At 49.0% G+C, this 17,857-nt stretch overlaps 52 pseudogenes; all 52 read left to right on the forward strand.

Moving 5' to 3' along the window:
* The first annotated feature begins 144 nt into the window (after positions 1-144).
* Positions 145-263, forward strand: LOC143931553 (5S ribosomal RNA; annotated as a pseudogene).
* Positions 264-372: 109 nt separating this feature from the next.
* On the forward strand, positions 373-491 carry LOC143932218 (5S ribosomal RNA; annotated as a pseudogene).
* A 384-nt stretch (positions 492-875) lies between these two features.
* LOC143932405 (5S ribosomal RNA) lies at positions 876-994 on the forward strand (annotated as a pseudogene).
* A 109-nt stretch (positions 995-1,103) lies between these two features.
* LOC143932648 (5S ribosomal RNA) lies at positions 1,104-1,222 on the forward strand (annotated as a pseudogene).
* Positions 1,223-1,330: 108 nt separating this feature from the next.
* Positions 1,331-1,449, forward strand: LOC143931658 (5S ribosomal RNA; annotated as a pseudogene).
* Positions 1,450-1,557: 108 nt separating this feature from the next.
* On the forward strand, positions 1,558-1,676 carry LOC143931478 (5S ribosomal RNA; annotated as a pseudogene).
* Positions 1,677-2,012: 336 nt separating this feature from the next.
* LOC143931222 (5S ribosomal RNA) lies at positions 2,013-2,131 on the forward strand (annotated as a pseudogene).
* A 224-nt stretch (positions 2,132-2,355) lies between these two features.
* Positions 2,356-2,474, forward strand: LOC143932360 (5S ribosomal RNA; annotated as a pseudogene).
* Positions 2,475-2,810: 336 nt separating this feature from the next.
* LOC143932576 (5S ribosomal RNA) lies at positions 2,811-2,929 on the forward strand (annotated as a pseudogene).
* A 108-nt stretch (positions 2,930-3,037) lies between these two features.
* Positions 3,038-3,156, forward strand: LOC143932660 (5S ribosomal RNA; annotated as a pseudogene).
* Positions 3,157-3,264: 108 nt separating this feature from the next.
* LOC143931876 (5S ribosomal RNA) lies at positions 3,265-3,383 on the forward strand (annotated as a pseudogene).
* Positions 3,384-3,491: 108 nt separating this feature from the next.
* On the forward strand, positions 3,492-3,610 carry LOC143932645 (5S ribosomal RNA; annotated as a pseudogene).
* A 562-nt stretch (positions 3,611-4,172) lies between these two features.
* On the forward strand, positions 4,173-4,291 carry LOC143931686 (5S ribosomal RNA; annotated as a pseudogene).
* Positions 4,292-4,399: 108 nt separating this feature from the next.
* On the forward strand, positions 4,400-4,518 carry LOC143931903 (5S ribosomal RNA; annotated as a pseudogene).
* A 214-nt stretch (positions 4,519-4,732) lies between these two features.
* Positions 4,733-4,851, forward strand: LOC143932628 (5S ribosomal RNA; annotated as a pseudogene).
* A 453-nt stretch (positions 4,852-5,304) lies between these two features.
* On the forward strand, positions 5,305-5,423 carry LOC143932419 (5S ribosomal RNA; annotated as a pseudogene).
* A 109-nt stretch (positions 5,424-5,532) lies between these two features.
* Positions 5,533-5,651, forward strand: LOC143932073 (5S ribosomal RNA; annotated as a pseudogene).
* A 308-nt stretch (positions 5,652-5,959) lies between these two features.
* Positions 5,960-6,078, forward strand: LOC143932351 (5S ribosomal RNA; annotated as a pseudogene).
* A 384-nt stretch (positions 6,079-6,462) lies between these two features.
* Positions 6,463-6,581, forward strand: LOC143931125 (5S ribosomal RNA; annotated as a pseudogene).
* A 109-nt stretch (positions 6,582-6,690) lies between these two features.
* LOC143932189 (5S ribosomal RNA) lies at positions 6,691-6,809 on the forward strand (annotated as a pseudogene).
* A 108-nt stretch (positions 6,810-6,917) lies between these two features.
* Positions 6,918-7,036, forward strand: LOC143931659 (5S ribosomal RNA; annotated as a pseudogene).
* A 108-nt stretch (positions 7,037-7,144) lies between these two features.
* Positions 7,145-7,263, forward strand: LOC143931792 (5S ribosomal RNA; annotated as a pseudogene).
* A 336-nt stretch (positions 7,264-7,599) lies between these two features.
* LOC143931492 (5S ribosomal RNA) lies at positions 7,600-7,718 on the forward strand (annotated as a pseudogene).
* Positions 7,719-7,827: 109 nt separating this feature from the next.
* LOC143931163 (5S ribosomal RNA) lies at positions 7,828-7,946 on the forward strand (annotated as a pseudogene).
* A 307-nt stretch (positions 7,947-8,253) lies between these two features.
* On the forward strand, positions 8,254-8,372 carry LOC143931826 (5S ribosomal RNA; annotated as a pseudogene).
* Positions 8,373-8,934: 562 nt separating this feature from the next.
* On the forward strand, positions 8,935-9,053 carry LOC143931131 (5S ribosomal RNA; annotated as a pseudogene).
* A 108-nt stretch (positions 9,054-9,161) lies between these two features.
* Positions 9,162-9,280, forward strand: LOC143931719 (5S ribosomal RNA; annotated as a pseudogene).
* Positions 9,281-9,389: 109 nt separating this feature from the next.
* Positions 9,390-9,509, forward strand: LOC143931766 (5S ribosomal RNA; annotated as a pseudogene).
* Positions 9,510-9,733: 224 nt separating this feature from the next.
* LOC143932343 (5S ribosomal RNA) lies at positions 9,734-9,852 on the forward strand (annotated as a pseudogene).
* A 109-nt stretch (positions 9,853-9,961) lies between these two features.
* LOC143931671 (5S ribosomal RNA) lies at positions 9,962-10,080 on the forward strand (annotated as a pseudogene).
* A 307-nt stretch (positions 10,081-10,387) lies between these two features.
* LOC143932577 (5S ribosomal RNA) lies at positions 10,388-10,506 on the forward strand (annotated as a pseudogene).
* A 108-nt stretch (positions 10,507-10,614) lies between these two features.
* LOC143932661 (5S ribosomal RNA) lies at positions 10,615-10,733 on the forward strand (annotated as a pseudogene).
* Positions 10,734-10,841: 108 nt separating this feature from the next.
* On the forward strand, positions 10,842-10,960 carry LOC143931877 (5S ribosomal RNA; annotated as a pseudogene).
* A 108-nt stretch (positions 10,961-11,068) lies between these two features.
* Positions 11,069-11,187, forward strand: LOC143932647 (5S ribosomal RNA; annotated as a pseudogene).
* A 562-nt stretch (positions 11,188-11,749) lies between these two features.
* On the forward strand, positions 11,750-11,868 carry LOC143931608 (5S ribosomal RNA; annotated as a pseudogene).
* A 108-nt stretch (positions 11,869-11,976) lies between these two features.
* LOC143931904 (5S ribosomal RNA) lies at positions 11,977-12,095 on the forward strand (annotated as a pseudogene).
* A 214-nt stretch (positions 12,096-12,309) lies between these two features.
* On the forward strand, positions 12,310-12,428 carry LOC143932629 (5S ribosomal RNA; annotated as a pseudogene).
* A 453-nt stretch (positions 12,429-12,881) lies between these two features.
* On the forward strand, positions 12,882-13,000 carry LOC143931219 (5S ribosomal RNA; annotated as a pseudogene).
* Positions 13,001-13,109: 109 nt separating this feature from the next.
* On the forward strand, positions 13,110-13,228 carry LOC143932074 (5S ribosomal RNA; annotated as a pseudogene).
* A 308-nt stretch (positions 13,229-13,536) lies between these two features.
* LOC143932352 (5S ribosomal RNA) lies at positions 13,537-13,655 on the forward strand (annotated as a pseudogene).
* A 384-nt stretch (positions 13,656-14,039) lies between these two features.
* Positions 14,040-14,158, forward strand: LOC143931126 (5S ribosomal RNA; annotated as a pseudogene).
* A 109-nt stretch (positions 14,159-14,267) lies between these two features.
* Positions 14,268-14,386, forward strand: LOC143932190 (5S ribosomal RNA; annotated as a pseudogene).
* A 108-nt stretch (positions 14,387-14,494) lies between these two features.
* Positions 14,495-14,613, forward strand: LOC143931660 (5S ribosomal RNA; annotated as a pseudogene).
* A 108-nt stretch (positions 14,614-14,721) lies between these two features.
* On the forward strand, positions 14,722-14,840 carry LOC143931793 (5S ribosomal RNA; annotated as a pseudogene).
* A 336-nt stretch (positions 14,841-15,176) lies between these two features.
* Positions 15,177-15,295, forward strand: LOC143931493 (5S ribosomal RNA; annotated as a pseudogene).
* A 109-nt stretch (positions 15,296-15,404) lies between these two features.
* Positions 15,405-15,523, forward strand: LOC143931164 (5S ribosomal RNA; annotated as a pseudogene).
* A 307-nt stretch (positions 15,524-15,830) lies between these two features.
* Positions 15,831-15,949, forward strand: LOC143931827 (5S ribosomal RNA; annotated as a pseudogene).
* Positions 15,950-16,057: 108 nt separating this feature from the next.
* On the forward strand, positions 16,058-16,176 carry LOC143932622 (5S ribosomal RNA; annotated as a pseudogene).
* Positions 16,177-16,285: 109 nt separating this feature from the next.
* Positions 16,286-16,404, forward strand: LOC143932370 (5S ribosomal RNA; annotated as a pseudogene).
* A 383-nt stretch (positions 16,405-16,787) lies between these two features.
* On the forward strand, positions 16,788-16,906 carry LOC143931139 (5S ribosomal RNA; annotated as a pseudogene).
* Positions 16,907-17,015: 109 nt separating this feature from the next.
* Positions 17,016-17,134, forward strand: LOC143931817 (5S ribosomal RNA; annotated as a pseudogene).
* A 562-nt stretch (positions 17,135-17,696) lies between these two features.
* LOC143931697 (5S ribosomal RNA) lies at positions 17,697-17,815 on the forward strand (annotated as a pseudogene).
* Positions 17,816-17,857: the final 42 nt, after the last annotated feature.

Raw genomic sequence — 17,857 nt, forward strand, 5'->3', positions numbered from 1 at the left:
CAGGGTAGGGCCTGGGAATACCAGGTGCCGTAGGCTTTTTTGTAATATGTTGTTGGCGTTGACGACCTGTTTTATTTTTCTGCTTGTTTGCCGAGGTGACCATCTTGGCGTTTGTCAAGAGGGTTAAGAGTGGCTAACTATATCGTCTATGGCCTCATCACCCTGAATGCACCCGATCTCATCTGATCTTGGATGCGAAGCCGGGTCGGGCCTGGTTAGTAGCTGGATGGGAGAAAGCCTGGGAATACCAGGTGCCGTAGGCAATTTTTTAATATGTTGTTTGGCGTTGACGACCTGTTTTATTTTTCTGCTTGTTTGCAAAGGTGACCATCTTGGCGTTTGTCAAGAGGGTTAAGAGTGGCAAACAAAATTGCCTACGGCCACATCACCCTGAATGTGCCCGATCTCATCTGATGTTGGATGCTAAGCAGGGTCGGGCCTGGTTAGTACTTGGATGGGAGACTGCCTGGGAATACCAGGTGCCATAGACCTTTTTTTAATATGTTGTTGCCGTCGATGACCTGTCTTATCTCAGATGCTAAGCAGGGTCGGGCCTGGTTAGTACCTGGATGGGGGACCGCCTGGGAATACCAGGTGCTGCATGCTTCTTTTAAAATATGTTGTTGGCGTCGACGACCTGTTTTATTTTTCTGCTCATTTGCCGAGGTTACCATCTTGGCATTTGTCAATAGGGTTGAGAGTGGCCAGCAAGATTGTCTATGGCCTCATCACCCTGACCGTCTGGGAAAACCAGGTGCCGTAGGGTATTTCTTAATATGTTGTTTGGCGTCGACGACCTGTTTTATTTTTCTGCTTGTTTGCTGAGGTGACCATCTTGGCGTTTGTCAAGAGGGTTGAGATTAGCCAGCAAGATTGCCTACGGCCACATCACCCTGAATGCACCCTATCTCGTTAAATCTCGGATGCTAAGCAGGGTTGGGCCTGGTTAGTACCTGGATGCGAGACCGTCTGGGAAAACCAGGTGCCGTAGGGTTTTTCTTAATATGTTGTTTGGAGTCGATGACCTGTTTTATTTTTCTGCTTGTTTGCCAAGGTGACCATCTTGGCGTTTGTCAAGAGGGTTGAGAGTGGCCAGCAAAATCGCCTACGGCCACATCACCCTGAATGTGCCCGATCTCATCTGATGTTGGATGCTAAGCACGGTCGGGCCTGGTTAGTACCTGGATGGGAGACTGCCTGGGAATACCAGGTGCCACAGGCTTTTTTTAAATATGTTGTTGGCGTCAACGACCTGTTTTATTTTTCTGCTTGTTTGCCGAGGTGACCATCTTGGCGTTTGTCAAGAGGGTTGAGAGTGGCAACCAAGATCGCCTACGGCTGCATCACCCTGAATGCGCCACATTTTGTTTTATCTCAGATGCTAAGCAGGGTCGGGCCTGGTTAGTACCTGGATGGGAGACCGCTTGGGAATACCAGGTGCTGTAGGCTTTTTTTTAATATATTGTTGGAGTCGACGACCTGTTTTATTTTTCTGCTTGTTTGGCATGGTGACCATCTTGGCATTTGTCAAGAGGGTTGACAGTGGCTAGCAAGATCACTTATGGTCACTTCACCCTGAATGCGCCCAATCTCGTCTGATTTCGGATGCTAAGCAGGGTCGGGCCTGGTTAGTACCTGGATGGGGGACCGCCTGGGAATACCAGGTGCTGCACACTTCTTTTAAAATATGTTGTTGGCGTCGACGACCTGTTTTATTTTTCTGCTCGTTTGCCGAGGTTACCATCTTGGCATTTGACAATAGGGTTGAGAGTGGCCAGCAAGACAGTCTATGGCCTCATCACCCTGAATGCGCCCGATCTCATCTGATCTCAGATGCTAAGCCGGGTCGGGCCTGGTTAGTAACTGGATGGGAGAACTCCTGGGATTACCAAGTGCCGTAGGGAATTTTTTAATATGTTGTTGGCGTCGACGACCTGTTTTATTTTTCTGCTTGTTTGCTGAGGTGACCATCTTGGCATTTGTCAAGAGGGTTAAGAGTGGCCAACAAAATCATCTATGGACACATCACCCTGAATGCGCCCAATCTGGTCTGATCTCAGATGCTAAGCAGGGTCGGGCCTGGTTAGTACCTGGATGGGAGACTGCCTGGGAATACCAGGTGCCATAGACCTTTTTGTAATATGTTGTTGGCGTCGACGACCTGTCTTATCTCAGATGCTAAGCAGGGTCGGGCCTGGTTAGTACCTGGATGGGGGACCGCCTGGGAATACCAGGTGCTGCACGCTTCTTTTAAAATATGTTGTTGGCGTCGACGACCTGTTTTATTTTTCTGCTCGTTTGCCGAGGTTAGCGTCTTGGCATTTGTCAATAGGGTTGAGAGTGGCCAGCAAGATTGTCTATGGCCTCATCACCCTGAATGCGCCCGATCTCATCTGATCTCAGATGCTAAGCCGGGTTGGGCCTGGTTAGTAGCTGGATGGGAGAACTCCTGGGAATACCAGGTGCCGTAGGCAATTTTTTAATATGTTGTTGGCGTCGACGACCTGTTTTATTTTTCTGCTTGTTTGCTGAAGTGACCATCTTGGCATTTGTCAAGAGGGTTGAGATTGGCCAGCAAGATTGCCTACAGCCACATCACCCTGAATGCATCCTAACTCCTTAAATCTCGGATACTAAGCAGGGTCGGGCCTGGTTAGTACCTGGATGTGAGACCGTCTGGGAAAACCAGGTGCCGTTGGGTTTTTCTTAATATGTTGCTTGGCGTCGACGACCTGTTTTATTTTTCTGCTTGTTTGCCAAGGTGACCATCTTGGCGTTTGTCAAGAGGGTTGAGAGTGGCCACCAAAATTGCCTACGGCCACATCACCCTGAATGTGCCCGATCTCATCTGATGTTGGATGCTAAGCAGGGTCGGGCCTGGTTAGTACCTGGATGGGAGACTGCCTGGGAATAACAGGTGCCACAGGCTTTTTTTTAATATGTTGTTGACGTCAACGACCTGTTTTATTTTTCTGCTTGTTTGCCGAGGTGACCATCTTGGCGTTTATCAAGAGGGTTGAGAGTGGCAATCAAGATCGCCTACAGCTGCATCACCCTGAATGCGCCCTATTTCGTTTTATCTCAGATGCTAAGCAGGGTCGGGCCTGGTTAGTACCTGGATGGGAGACCGCCTGGGAATACCAGGTGCTGTAGGCTTTTTTTTAATATGTTGTTGGAGTCGACGACCTGTTTTATTTTTCTGCTTGTTTGGCACGGTGACCATCTTGGCATTTGTCAAGAGGGTTGACAGTGGCTAGCAAGATCACATATGGTCACATCACCCTGAATGCGCCAAATCTCGTCTGATTACGGATGCTAAGCAGGGTCGGGCCTGGTTAGTACCTGGATGGGAGACCGCCTGGAAAAACCAGGTGCCGTTTGCTTTTATTTAATATGTTGTTGGTGTCGACGACCTGTTTCATTTTTCTGCTTGTTTGCCGAAGTGACCATCTTGGCATTTGTCAAGAGGGTTAAGAGTGGCTAACAAAATTGTCTATGGCCACATCACGCTGAATGTGCCTGATCTCATCTGATCATGGATGCTAAGCAGGGTCGGGCCTGGTTAGTACCTGGATGGGAGACCGCCTGGGGATACCAGGTGCCATAGATCTTTTTTTAATATGTTGTTGGCGTCGATGACCTGTTTTATTTTTCTGCTTGTTTGCTGAGGTGACCATCCTGGCGTTTGTCAAGAGGGTTGAGAGTGGACAGCTAGATCACCTACGGCCACATCACCCTGAATGCGCCTGATCTGGTCTGAATTCGGATGCTAACCAGGGTCGGGCCTGGTTCGTACCTGGATTGGAAGCCGCCTGGGAATACCAGCTCTCATAGGCTTTTTAGTAATATGTTGTTGGCGTCGACAACCTGATTTATTTTTCTGCTTGTTTGCCGAGGTGACCATCTTGGCTTGGTCAAGAGGGTTGAGAGTGGCAAACAAGGTCGCCTACGGCTGCATCACCCTGAATGCACCCCTTTTTGTCTTATCTCAGATGCTAAGCAGGGTCGGGCCTGGTTAGTACCTGGATGGGGGACCGCCTGGGAATACCAGTTGCTGCACGCTTCTTTTAAAATATATTGTTGGCGTCGACGACCTGTTTTATTTTTCTGCTCGTTTGCCGAGGTTACCATCTTGGCGTTTGTCAAGAGGGTTGAGAGTGGCCAGCAAGATTGTCTATGGCCTCATCACCCTGAATGCGCCCGATCTCATCTGATCTCAGATGCGAAGCCGGGTCGGGCCTGGTTAGTAGCTGGATGGGAGAATGCCTGGGAATACCAGGTGCCGTGGGCAATTTTTTAATATGTTGTTGGCGTCGACGACCTGTTTTATTTTTCTGCTTGTTTGCTGAGGTGACCATCTTGGCATTTGTCAAGAGGGTTGAGATTGGCCAGCAAGATTGTCTATGGCCACATCATCCTGAATGCACCCTATCTTGTTAAATCGCGGATGCTAAGCAGGGTCGGGCCTGGTTAGTACCTGGATGGGAGACCGTCTGGGAAAACCCGGTGCCGTAGGGTTTTTCTTAATATGTTGTTTGGCATCGACGACCTGTTTTATTTTTCTGCTTGTTTGCAAAGGTGACCATCTTGGCGTAGGGCCTGGGAATACCAGGTGCCATAGGCTTTTTTGTAATATGTTGTTGGCGTTGACGACCTGTTTTATTTTTCTGCTTGCTTGCCGAGGTAACCATCTTGGCGTTTGTCAAGAGGGTTAAGAGTGGCTAACTATATCGTCTATGGCCTCATCACCCTGAATGCACCCAATCTCATCTGATCTCGGATGCGAAGCCGGGTCGGGCCTGGTTAGTAGCTGGATGAGAGAACGCCTGGGAATACCAGGTGCCGTAGGCAATTTTTTAATATGTTGTTTGGCGTTGACGACCTGTTTTATTTTTCTGCTTGTTTGCAAAGGTGACCATCTTGGCGTTTGTCAAGAGGGTTAAGAGTGGCAAACTAAATTGCCTACGTCCACATCACCCTGAATGTGCCCAGATCTCATCTGATGTTGGATGCTAAGCAGGGTCGGCCCTGGTTAGTACCTGGATGGTAGGATGCCTGGGAATACCAGGTGCCATAGACCTTTTTTTAATATGTTGTTGGCGTCGATGACCTGTCTTATCTCAGATGCTAAGCAGGGTCGGGCCTGGTTAGTACCTGGATGGGGGACTGCCTGGGAATACCAGGTGCTGCACGCTTCTTTTAAAATATGTTGTTGGCGTCGACGACCTGTTTTATTTTTCTGCTCGTTTGCTGAGGTTACCATCTTGGCATTTGTCAAGAGGGTTGAGAGTGGCCAGCAAGATTGCCTACGGCCACATCCCCCTGAATGCACCCTATCTTGTTAAATCTCGGATGCTAAGCAGGGTCGGGCCTGGTTAGTACCTGGATGGGAGACCGTCTGGGAAAACCAGGTGCCGTAGGGTTTTTCTTAATATGTTGTTTGGCGTCTACGACCTGTTTTATTTTTCTGCTTGTTTGCTGAGGTGACCATCTTGGCATTTGTCAAGAGGGTAAAGAGTGGCCAACAAAATCATCTATGGCCACATCACCCTGAATGCGCCCAATCTGGTCTGATCTCAGATGCTAAGCAGGGTCGGGCCTGGTTAGTACCTGGATGGGAGACTGCCTGGGAATACAAGGTGCCACAGGCTTTTTTTAATATGTTGTTGGCGTCAACGACCTGTTTTATTTTTCTGCTTGTTTGCCGAGGTGACCATCTTGGCGTTTGTCAAGAGGGATGAAAGTGGCAAGCAAGATTGCTTACGGCCACATCACCTTGAATGCGCCCAATCTCGTCTGATCTCGGATGCTAAGCAGGGTAGGGCCTGGGAATACCAGGTGCCGTAGGCAATTTTTTAATATGTTGTTTGGCGTTGACGACCTGTTTTATTTTTCTGCTTGTTTGCAAAGGTGACCATCTTGGCGTTTGTCAAGAGGGTTAAGAGTGGCAAACAAAATTGCCTACGGCCACTTCACCCTGAATGTGCCCGATCTCATCTGATGTTGGATGCTAAGCAGGGTCGGGCCTGGTTAGTACTTGGATGGGAGACTGCCTGGGAATACCAGGTGCCATAGACCTTTTTTTAATATGTTGTTGCCGTCGACGACCTGTCTTATCTCAGATGCTAAGCAGGGTCGGGCCTGGTTAGTACCTGGATGGGGGACCGCCTGGGAATACCAGGTGCTGCATGCTTCTTTTAAAATATGTTGTTGGCGTCGACGACCTGTTTTATTTTTCTGCTCATTTGCCGAGGTTACCATCTTGGCATTTGTCAATAGGGTTGAGAGTGGCCAGCAAGATTGTCTATGGCCTCATCACCCTGACCGTCTGGGAAAACCAGGTGCCGTAGGGTATTTCTTAATATGTTGTTTGGCGTCGACGACCTGTTTTATTTTTCTGCTTGTTTGCTGAGGTGACCATCTTGGCGTTTGTCAAGAGGGTTGAGATTAGCCAGCAAGATTGCCTACGGCCACATCACCCTGAATGCACCCTATCTCGATAAATCTCGGATGCTAAGCAGGGTTGGGCCTGGTTAGTACCTGGATGCGAGACCGTCTGGGAAAACCAGGTGCCGTAGGGTTTTTCTTATTATGTTGTTTGGCGTCGATGACCTGTTTTATTTTTCTGCTTGTTTGCCAAGGTGACCATCTTGGCGTTTGTCAAGAGGGTTGAGAGTGGCCAGCAAAATCGCCTACGGCCATATCACCCTGAATGTGCCCGATCTCATCTGATGTTGGATGCTAAGCAGGGTCGGGCCTGGTTAGTACCTGGATGGGAGACTGCCTGGGAATACCAGGTGCCACAGGCTTTTTTTAAATATGTTGTTGGCGTCAACGACCTGTTTTATTTTTCTGCTTGTTTGCCGAGGTGACCATCTTGGCGTTTGTCAAGAGGGTTGAGAGTGGCAACCAAGATCGCCTACGGCTGCATCACCCTGAATGCGCCACATTTTGTTTTATCTCAGATGCTAAGCAGGGTCGGGCCTGGTTAGTACCTGGATGGGAGACCGCTTGGGAATACCAGGTGCTGTAGGCTTTTTTTTAATATATTGTTGGAGTCGACGACCTGTTTTATTTTTCTGCTTGTTTGGCACGGTGACCATCTTGGCATTTGTCAAGAGGGTTGACAGTGGCTAGCAAGATCACTTATGGTCACTTCACCCTGAATGCGCCCAATCTCGTCTGATTTCGGATGCCAAGCAGGGTCGGGCCTGGTTAGTACCTGGATGGGGGACCGCCTGGGAATACCAGGTGCTGCACACTTCTTTTAAAATATGTTGTTGGCGTCGACGACCTGTTTTATTTTTCTGCTCGTTTGCCGAGGTTACCATCTTGGCATTTGTCAATAGGGTTGAGAGTGGCCAGCAAGACAGTCTATGGCCTCATCACCCTGAATGCGCCCGATCTCATATGATCTCAGATGCTAAGCCGGGTCGGGCCTGGTTAGTAACTGGATGGGAGAACTCCTGGGATTACCAAGTGCCGTAGGCAATTTTTTAATATGTTGTTGGCGTCGACGACCTGTTTTATTTTTCTGCTTGTTTGCTGAGGTGACCATCTTGGCATTTGTCAAGAGGGTTGAGATTGGCCAGCAAGATTGCCTATGGCCACATCACCCTGAATGCACCCTATCTCGTTAAATCTCGGATGCTAAGCAGAGTCGGGCCTGGTTAGTACCTGGGTGCGAGACCGTCTGGGAAAACCAGGTGCCGTAGGGTTTTTCTTAATATGTTGTTTAGCGTCGACGACCTGTTTTATTTTTCTGCTTGTTTGCCAAGGTGACCATCTTGGCGTTTGTCAAGAGGGTTGAGAGTGGCCAGCAAAATCGCCCATGGCCACATCACCCTGAATGTGCCCGATCTCATCTGATGTTGGATGCTAAGCAGGGTCGGGCCTGGTTAGTACCTGGATGGGAGACTGCCTGGAAATACCAGGTGCCACAGGCTTTTTTTTAATATGTTGTTGGCGTCAACGACCTGTTTTATTTTTCTGCTTGTTTGCCGAGGTGACCATCTTGGCGTTTGTCAAGAGGGATGAGAGTGCAAGCAAGATTGCTTATGGCCACATCACCTTGAATGCGCCCAATCTCGTCTGATCTTGGATGCTAAGCAGGGTAGGGCCTGGGAATACCAGGTGCCGTAGGCTTTTTTGTAATATGTTGTTGGTGTTGACGACCTGTTTTATATTTCTGCTTGTTTGCCGAGGTGACCATCTTGGCGTTTGTCAAGAGGGTTAAGAGTGGCAATCAAGATCGCCTACGGCTGCATCACCCTGAATGCGCCCCATTTCATTTTATCTCAGATGCTAAGCAGGGTCGGGCCTGGTTAGTACCTGGATGGGAGACCGCCTGGGAATACCAGGTGCCATAGATCTTTTTTTAATATGTTGTTGGCGTCGATGACCTGTTTTATTTTTCTGCTTGTTTGCTGAGGTGACCATCCTGGCGTTTGTCAAGAGGGTTGAGAGTGGACAGCTAGATCACCTACGGCCACATCACCCTGAATGCGCCTGATCTGGTCTGAATTCGGATGCTAACCAAGGTCGGGCCTGGTTCGTACCTGGATTGGAAGCTGCCTGGGAATACCAGCTCTCATAGGCTTTTTTGTAATATGTTGTTGGCGTCGACGACCTGATTTATTTTTCTGCTTGTTTGCCGAGGTGATCATCTTGGCTTGGTCAAGAGGGTTGAGAGTGGCAAACAAGATCGCCTACGGCTGCATCACCCTGAATGCGCCCCTTTTTGTCTTATCTCAGATGCTAAGCAGGGTCGGGCCTGGTTAGTACCTGGATGGGGGACCGCCTGGGAATACCAGGTGCTGCACGCTTCTTTTAAAATATGTTGTTGGCGTTGACGACCTGTTTTATTTTTCTGCTCGTTTGCCGAGGTTACCATCTTGGCATTTGTCAAGAGGGTTGAGAGTGGCCAGCAAGATTGTCTATGGCCTCATCACCCTGAATGCGCCCGATCTCATCTGATCTCGGATGCGAAGCCGGGTCGGGCCTGGTTAGTAGCTGAATGGGAGAATGCCTGGGAATACCAGGTGCCGTAGGCAATTTTTTAATATGTTGTTGGCGTCGACGACCTGTTTTATTTTTCTGCTTGTTTGCTGAGGTGACCATCTTGGCATTTGTCAAGAGGGTTGAGATTGGCCAGCAAGATTGTCTACGGCCACATCATCCTGAATGCACCCTATCTTGTTAAATCGCGGATGCTAAGCAGGGTCGGGCCTGGTTAGTACCTGGATGGGAGACCGTCTGGGAAAACCCGGTGCCGTAGGGTTTTTCTTAATATGTTGTTTGGCGTCGACGACCTGTTTTATTTTTCTGCTTGTTTGCAAAGGTGACCATCTTGGCGTTTGTCAAGAGGGTTAAGAGTGGCAAACAAAATTGCCTATGGCCAGATCACCCTGAATGTGCCCAGATCTCATCTGATGTTGGATGCTAAGCAGGGTCGGCCCTGGTTAGTACCTGGATGGTAGACTGCCTGGGAATACCAGGTGCCATAGACCTTTTCTTAATATGTTGTTGGCGTCGACGACCTGTCTTATCTCAGATGCTAAGCAGGGTCGGGCCTGGTTAGTACCTGGATGGGGGACCGCCTGGCAATACCAGGTGCTGCACCCTTCTTTTAAAATATGTTGTTGGCGTCGACAACCTGTTTTATTTTTCTGCTCGTTTGCCGAGGTTACCATCTTGGCATTTGTCAAGAGGGTTGAGAGTGGCCAGCAAGATTGCCTACGGCCACATCACCCTGAATGCACCCTATCTTGTTAAATCTCGGATGCTAAGCAGGGTCGGGCCTGGTTAGTACCTGGATGGGAGACCGTCTGGGAAAACCAGGTGCCGTAGGGATTTTCTTAATATGTTGTTTGGCGTCGACGACCTGTTTTATTTTTCTGCTTGTTTGCTGAGGTGACCATCTTGGCATTTGTCAAGAGGGTTAAGAGTGGCCAACAAAATCATCTATGGCCACATCACCCTGAATGCGCCCAATCTGGTCTGATCTCGGTTGCTAAGCAGGGTCGGGCATGGTTAGTACCTGGATGGGAGACTGCCTGGGAATACCAGGTGCCACAGGCTTTTTTTAATATGTTGTTGGCGTCAACGACCTGTTTTATTTTTCTGCTTGTTTGCCGAGGTGACCAGCTTGGCGTTTGTCAAGAGGGATGAAAGTGGCAAGCAAGATTGCTTACGGCCACATCACCTTGAATGCGCCCAATCTCGTGTGATCTCGGATGCTAAGCAGGGTAGGGCCTGGGAATACCAGGTGCCGTAGGCTTTTTTGTAATATGTTGTTGGCCTTGACGACCTGTTTTATTTTTCTGCTTGTTTGCCAAGGTGACCATCTTGGCGTTTGTCAAGAGGGTTGAGAGTGGCCACCAAAATTGCCTACGGCCACATCACCCTGAATGTGCCCGATCTCATCTGATGTTGGATGCTAAGCAGGGTCGGGCCTGGTTAGTACCTGGATGGGAGACTGCCTGGGAATAACAGGTGCCACAGGCTTTTTTTTAATATGTTGTTGACGTCAACGACCTGTTTTATTTTTCTGCTTGTTTGCCGAGGTGACCATCTTGGCGTTTATCAAGAGGGTTGAGAGTGGCAATCAAGATCGCCTACAGCTGCATCACCCTGAATGCGCCCTATTTCGTTTTATCTCAGATGCTAAGCAGGGTCGGGCCTGGTTAGTACCTGGATGGGAGACCGCCTGGGAATACCAGGTGCTGTAGGCTTTTTTTTAATATGTTGTTGGAGTCGACGACCTGTTTTATTTTTCTGCTTGTTTGGCACGGTGACCATCTTGGCATTTGTCAAGAGGGTTGACAGTGGCTAGCAAGATCACATATGGTCACATCACCCTGAATGCGCCAAATCTCGTCTGATTACGGATGCTAAGCAGGGTCGGGCCTGGTTAGTACCTGGATGGGAGACCGCCTGGAAAAACCAGGTGCCGTTTGCTTTTATTTAATATGTTGTTGGTGTCGACGACCTGTTTCATTTTTCTGCTTGTTTGCCGAAGTGACCATCTTGGCATTTGTCAAGAGGGTTAAAAGTGGCTAACAAAATTGTCTATGGCCACATCACGCTGAATGTGCCTGATCTCATCTGATCATGGATGCTAAGCAGGGTCGGGCCTGGTTAGTACCTGGATGGGAGACCGCCTGGGGATACCAGGTGCCATAGATCTTTTTTTAATATGTTGTTGGCGTCGATGACCTGTTTTATTTTTCTGCTTGTTTGCTGAGGTGACCATCCTGGCGTTTGTCAAGAGGGTTGAGAGTGGACAGCTAGATCACCTACGGCCACATCACCCTGAATGCGCCTGATCTGGTCTGAATTCGGATGCTAACCAGGGTCGGGCCTGGTTCGTACCTGGATTGGAAGCCGCCTGGGAATACCAGCTCTCATAGGCTTTTTAGTAATATGTTGTTGGCGTCGACAACCTGATTTATTTTTCTGCTTGTTTGCCGAGGTGACCATCTTGGCTTGGTCAAGAGGGTTGAGAGTGGCAAACAAGATCGCCTACGGCTGCATCACCCTGAATGCACCCCTTTTTGTCTTATCTCAGATGCTAAGCAGGGTCGGGCCTGGTTAGTACCTGGATGGGGGACCGCCTGGGAATACCAGTTGCTGCACGCTTCTTTTAAAATATATTGTTGGCGTCGACGACCTGTTTTATTTTTCTGCTCGTTTGCCGAGGTTACCATCTTGGCGTTTGTCAAGAGGGTTGAGAGTGGCCAGCAAGATTGTCTATGGCCTCATCACCCTGAATGCTCCCGATCTCATCTGATCTCAGATGTGAAGCCGGGTCGGGCCTGGTTAGTAGCTGGATGGGAGAATGCCTGGGAATACCAGGTGCCGTGGGCAATTTTTTAATATGTTGTTGGCGTCGACGACCTGTTTTATTTTTCTGCTTGTTTGCTGAGGTGACCATCTTGGCATTTGTCAAGAGGGTTGAGATTGGCCAGCAAGATTGTCTATGGCCACATCATCCTGAATGCACCCTATCTTGTTAAATCGCGGATGCTAAGCAGGGTCGGGCCTGGTTAGTACCTGGATGGGAGACCGTCTGGGAAAACCCGGTGCCGTAGGGTTTTTCTTAATATGTTGTTTGGCATCGACGACCTGTTTTATTTTTCTGCTTGTTTGCAAAGGTGACCATCTTGGCGTAGGGCCTGGGAATACCAGGTGCCATAGGCTTTTTTGTAATATGTTGTTGGCGTTGACGACCTGTTTTATTTTTCTGCTTGCTTGCCGAGGTAACCATCTTGGCGTTTGTCAAGAGGGTTAAGAGTGGCTAACTATATCGTCTATGGCCTCATCACCCTGAATGCACCCAATCTCATCTGATCTCGGATGCGAAGCCGGGTCGGGCCTGGTTAGTAGCTGGATGAGAGAACGCCTGGGAATACCAGGTGCCGTAGGCAATTTTTTAATATGTTGTTTGGCGTTGACGACCTGTTTTATTTTTCTGCTTGTTTGCAAAGGTGACCATCTTGGCGTTTGTCAAGAGGGTTAAGAGTGGCAAACTAAATTGCCTACGTCCACATCACCCTGAATGTGCCCAGATCTCATCTGATGTTGGATGCTAAGCAGGGTCGGCCCTGGTTAGTACCTGGATGGTAGGATGCCTGGGAATACCAGGTGCCATAGACCTTTTTTTAATATGTTGTTGGCGTCGATGACCTGTCTTATCTCAGATGCTAAGCAGGGTCGGGCCTGGTTAGTACCTGGATGGGGGACTGCCTGGGAATACCAGGTGCTGCACGCTTCTTTTAAAATATGTTGTTGGCGTCGACGACCTGTTTTATTTTTCTGCTCGTTTGCTGAGGTTACCATCTTGGCATTTGTCAAGAGGGTTGAGAGTGGCCAGCAAGATTGCCTACAGCCACATCCCCCTGAATGCACCCTATCTTGTTAAATCTCGGATGCTAAGCAGGGTCGGGCCTGGTTAGTACCTGGATGGGAGACCGTCTGGGAAAACCAGGTGCCGTAGGGTTTTTCTTAATATGTTGTTTGGCGTCTACGACCTGTTTTATTTTTCTGCTTGTTTGCTGAGGTGACCATCTTGGCATTTGTCAAGAGGGTAAAGAGTGGCCAACAAAATCATCTATGGCCACATCACCCTGAATGCGCCCAATCTGGTCTGATCTCAGATGCTAAGCAGGGTCGGGCCTGGTTAGTACCTGGATGGGAGACTGCCTGGGAATACAAGGTGCCACAGGCTTTTTTTAATATGTTGTTGGCGTCAACGACCTGTTTTATTTTTCTGCTTGTTTGCCGAGGTGACCATCTTGGCGTTTGTCAAGAGGGATGAAAGTGGCAAGCAAGATTGCTTACGGCCACATCACCTTGAATGCGCCCAATCTCGTCTGATCTCGGATGCTAAGCAGGGTAGGGCCTGGGAATACCAGGTGCCGTAGGCAATTTTTTAATATGTTGTTTGGCGTTGACGACCTGTTTTATTTTTCTGCTTGTTTGCAAAGGTGACCATCTTGGCGTTTGTCAAGAGGGTTAAGAGTGGCAAACAAAATTGCCTACGGCCACTTCACCCTGAATGTGCCCGATCTCATCTGATGTTGGATGCTAAGCAGGGTCGGGCCTGGTTAGTACTTGGATGGGAGACTGCCTGGGAATACCAGGTGCCATAGACCTTTTTTTAATATGTTGTTGGCGTCGACGACCTGTCTTATCTCAGATGCTAAGCAGGGTCGGGCCTGGTTAGTACCTGGATGGGGGACCGCCTGGGAATACCAGGTGCTGCATGCTTCTTTTAAAATATGTTGTTGGCGTCGACGACCTGTTTTATTTTTCTGCTCATTTGCCGAGGTTACCATCTTGGCATTTGTCAATAGGGTTGAGAGTGGCCAGCAAGATTGTCTATGGCCTCATCACCCTGACCGTCTGGGAAAACCAGGTGCCGTAGGGTATTTCTTAATATGTTGTTTGGCGTCGACGACCTGTTTTATTTTTCTGCTTGTTTGCTGAGGTGACCATCTTGGCGTTTGTCAAGAGGGTTGAGATTAGCCAGCAAGATTGCCTACGGCCACATCACCCTGAATGCACCCTATCTCGATAAATCTCGGATGCTAAGCAGGGTTGGGCCTGGTTAGTACCTGGATGCGAGACCGTCTGGGAAAACCAGGTGCCGTAGGGTTTTTCTTATTATGTTGTTTGGCGTCGACGACCTGTTTTATTTTTCTGCTTGTTTGCCAAGGTGACCATCTTGGCGTTTGTCAAGAGGGTTGAGAGTGGCCAGCAAAATCGCCTACGGCCATATCACCCTGAATGTGCCCGATCTCATCTGATGTTGGATGCTAAGCAGGGTCGGGCCTGGTTAGTACCTGGATGGGAGACTGCCTGGGAATACCAGGTGCCACAGGCTTTTTTTAAATATGTTGTTGGCGTCAACGACCTGTTTTATTTTTCTGCTTGTTTGCCGAGGTGACCATCTTGGCGTTTGTCAAGAGGGTTGAGAGTGGCAACCAAGATCGCCTACGGCTGCATCACCCTGAATGCGCCACATTTTGTTTTATCTCAGATGCTAAGCAGGGTCGGGCCTGGTTAGTACCTGGATGGGAGACCGCTTGGGAATACCAGGTGCTGTAGGCTTTTTTTTAATATATTGTTGGAGTCGACGACCTGTTTTATTTTTCTGCTTGTTTGGCACGGTGACCATCTTGGCATTTGTCAAGAGGGTTGACAGTGGCTAGCAAGATCACTTATGGTCACTTCACCCTGAATGCGCCCAATCTCGTCTGATTTCGGATGCCAAGCAGGGTCGGGCCTGGTTAGTACCTGGATGGGGGACCGCCTGGGAATACCAGGTGCTGCACACTTCTTTTAAAATATGTTGTTGGCGTCGACGACCTGTTTTATTTTTCTGCTCGTTTGCCGAGGTTACCATCTTGGCATTTGTCAATAGGGTTGAGAGTGGCCAGCAAGACAGTCTATGGCCTCATCACCCTGAATGCGCCCGATCTCATATGATCTCAGATGCTAAGCCGGGTCGGGCCTGGTTAGTAACTGGATGGGAGAACTCCTGGGATTACCAAGTGCCGTAGGCAATTTTTTAATATGTTGTTGGCGTCGACGACCTGTTTTATTTTTCTGCTTGTTTGCTGAGGTGACCATCTTGGCATTTGTCAAGAGGGTTGAGATTGGCCAGCAAGATTGCCTATGGCCACATCACCCTGAATGCACCCTATCTCGTTAAATCTCGGATGCTAAGCAGAGTCGGGCCTGGTTAGTACCTGGGTGCGAGACCGTCTGGGAAAACCAGGTGCCGTAGGGTTTTTCTTAATATGTTGTTTAGCGTCGACGACCTGTTTTATTTTTCTGCTTGTTTGCCAAGGTGACCATCTTGGCGTTTGTCAAGAGGGTTGAGAGTGGCCAGCAAAATCGCCCATGGCCACATCACCCTGAATGTGCCCGATCTCATCTGATGTTGGATGCTAAGCAGGGTCGGGCCTGGTTAGTACCTGGATGGGAGACTGCCTGGAAATACCAGGTGCCACAGGCTTTTTTTTAATATGTTGTTGGCGTCAACGACCTGTTTTATTTTTCTGCTTGTTTGCCGAGGTGACCATCTTGGCGTTTGTCAAGAGGGATGAGAGTGCAAGCAAGATTGCTTATGGCCACATCACCTTGAATGCGCCCAATCTCGTCTGATCTTGGATGCTAAGCAGGGTAGGGCCTGGGAATACCAGGTGCCGTAGGCTTTTTTGTAATATGTTGTTGGTGTTGACGACCTGTTTTATATTTCTGCTTGTTTGCCGAGGTGACCATCTTGGCGTTTGTCAAGAGGGTTAAGAGTGGCAATCAAGATCGCCTACGGCTGCATCACCCTGAATGCGCCCCATTTCATTTTATCTCAGATGCTAAGCAGGGTCGGGCCTGGTTAGTACCTGGATGGGAGACCGCCTGGGAATACCAGGTGCCATAGATCTTTTTTTAATATGTTGTTGGCGTCGATGACCTGTTTTATTTTTCTGCTTGTTTGCTGAGGTGACCATCCTGGCGTTTGTCAAGAGGATTAAGAGTGGCTAACTATATCGTCTATGGCCTCATCACCCTGAATGCGTCCGATCTCATCTGATCTCGGATGCGAAGCCGGGTCGGGCCTGGTTAGTAGCTGGATGGGAGAACGCCTGGGAATACCAGGTGCCGTAGGCAATTTTTTAATATGTTGTTTGGCGTTGACGACCTGTTTTATTTTTCTGCTTGTTTGCAAAGGTGACCATCTTGGCGTTTGTCAAGAGGGTTAAGAGTGGCAAACAAAATCGCCTACGGCCACATCACCCTGAATGTGCCTGATCTCATCTGATGTTGGATGCTAAGCAGGGTCGGGCCTGGTTAGTACTTGGATGGGAGACTGCCTGGGAATTCCAGGTGCCATAGACCTTTTTTAATATGTTGTTGCCGTCGACGACCTGTCTTATCTCAGATGCTAAGCAGGGTCGGGCCTGGTTAGTACCTGGATGGGGGACCGCCTGGGAATACCAGGTGCTGCATGCTTCTTTTAAAATATGTTGTTGGCGTCGACGACCTGTTTTATTTTTCTGCTCGTTTGCCGAGGTTACCATCTTGGCATTTGTCAATAGGGTTGAGAGTGGCCAGCAAGATTGTCTATGGCCTCATCACCCTGACCGTCTGGGAAAACCAGGTGCCGTAGGGTATTTCTTAATATGTTGTTTGGCGTCGACGACCTGTTTTATTTTTCTGCTTGTTTGCTGAGGTGACCATCTTGGCGTTTGTCAAGAGGGTTGAGAGTAGCCAGCAAGATTGCCTACGGCCACATCACCCTGAATGCACCCTATCTCGTTAAATCTCGGATGCTAAGCAGAGTTGGGCCTGGTTAGTACCTGGATGCGAGACCGTCTGGGAAAACCAGGTGCCGTAGGGTTTTTCTTAATATGTTGTTTAGCGTCGACGACCTGTTTTATTTTTCTGCTTGTTTGCCAAGGTGACCATCTTGGCGTTTGTCAAGAGGGTTGAGAGTGGCCAGCAAAATTGCCCATGGCCACATCACCCTGAATGTGCCTGATTTCATCTGATGTTGGATGCTAAGCAGGGTCGGGCCTGGTTAGTACCTGGATGGGAGACTGCCTGGAAATACCAGGTGCCACAGGCTTTTTCTTAATATGTTGTTGGCGTCAACGACCTGTTTTATTTTTCTGCTTGTTTGCTGAGGTGACCATCCTGGCGTTTGTCAAGAGGGTTGAGAGTGGAAAGCTAGATCACCTACGGCCACATCACCCTGAATGCGCCTGATCTGGTCTGAATTCGGATGCTAACCAGGGTCGGGCCTGGTTCGTACCTGGATTGGAAGCCGCCTGGGAATACCAGCTCTCATAGGCTTTTTAGTAATATGTTGTTGGCGTCGACAACCTGATTTATTTTTCTGCTTGTTTGCCGAGGTGACCATCTTGGCTTGGTCAAGAGGGTTGAGAGTGGCAAACAAGATCGCCTACGGCTGCATCACCCTGAATGCACCCCTTTTTGTCTTATCTCAGATGCTAAGCAGGGTCGGGCCTGGTTAGTACCTGGATGGGGGACCGCCTGGGAATACCAGTTGCTGCACGCTTCTTTTAAAATATATTGTTGGCATCGACGACCTGTTTTATTTTTCTGCTCGTTTGCCGAGGTTACCATCTTGGCGTTTGTCAAGAGGGTTGAGAGTGGCCAGCAAGATTGTCTATGGCCTCATCACCCTGAATGCTCCCGATCTCATCTGATCTCAGATGCGAAGCCGGGTCGGGCCTGGTTAGTAGCTGGATGGGAGAATGCCTGGGAATACCAGGTGCCGTGGGCAATTTTTTAATATGTTGTTGGCGTCGACGACCTGTTTTATTTT

Source organism: Lithobates pipiens, unplaced genomic scaffold (assembly GCF_037356315.1).
Source record: "Lithobates pipiens isolate NorthernLeopardFrog02 unplaced genomic scaffold, aLitPip1_a1.2 Scaffold_25, whole genome shotgun sequence".
In the NCBI taxonomy this organism is placed as follows: Eukaryota; Metazoa; Chordata; class Amphibia; order Anura; family Ranidae; genus Lithobates; species Lithobates pipiens.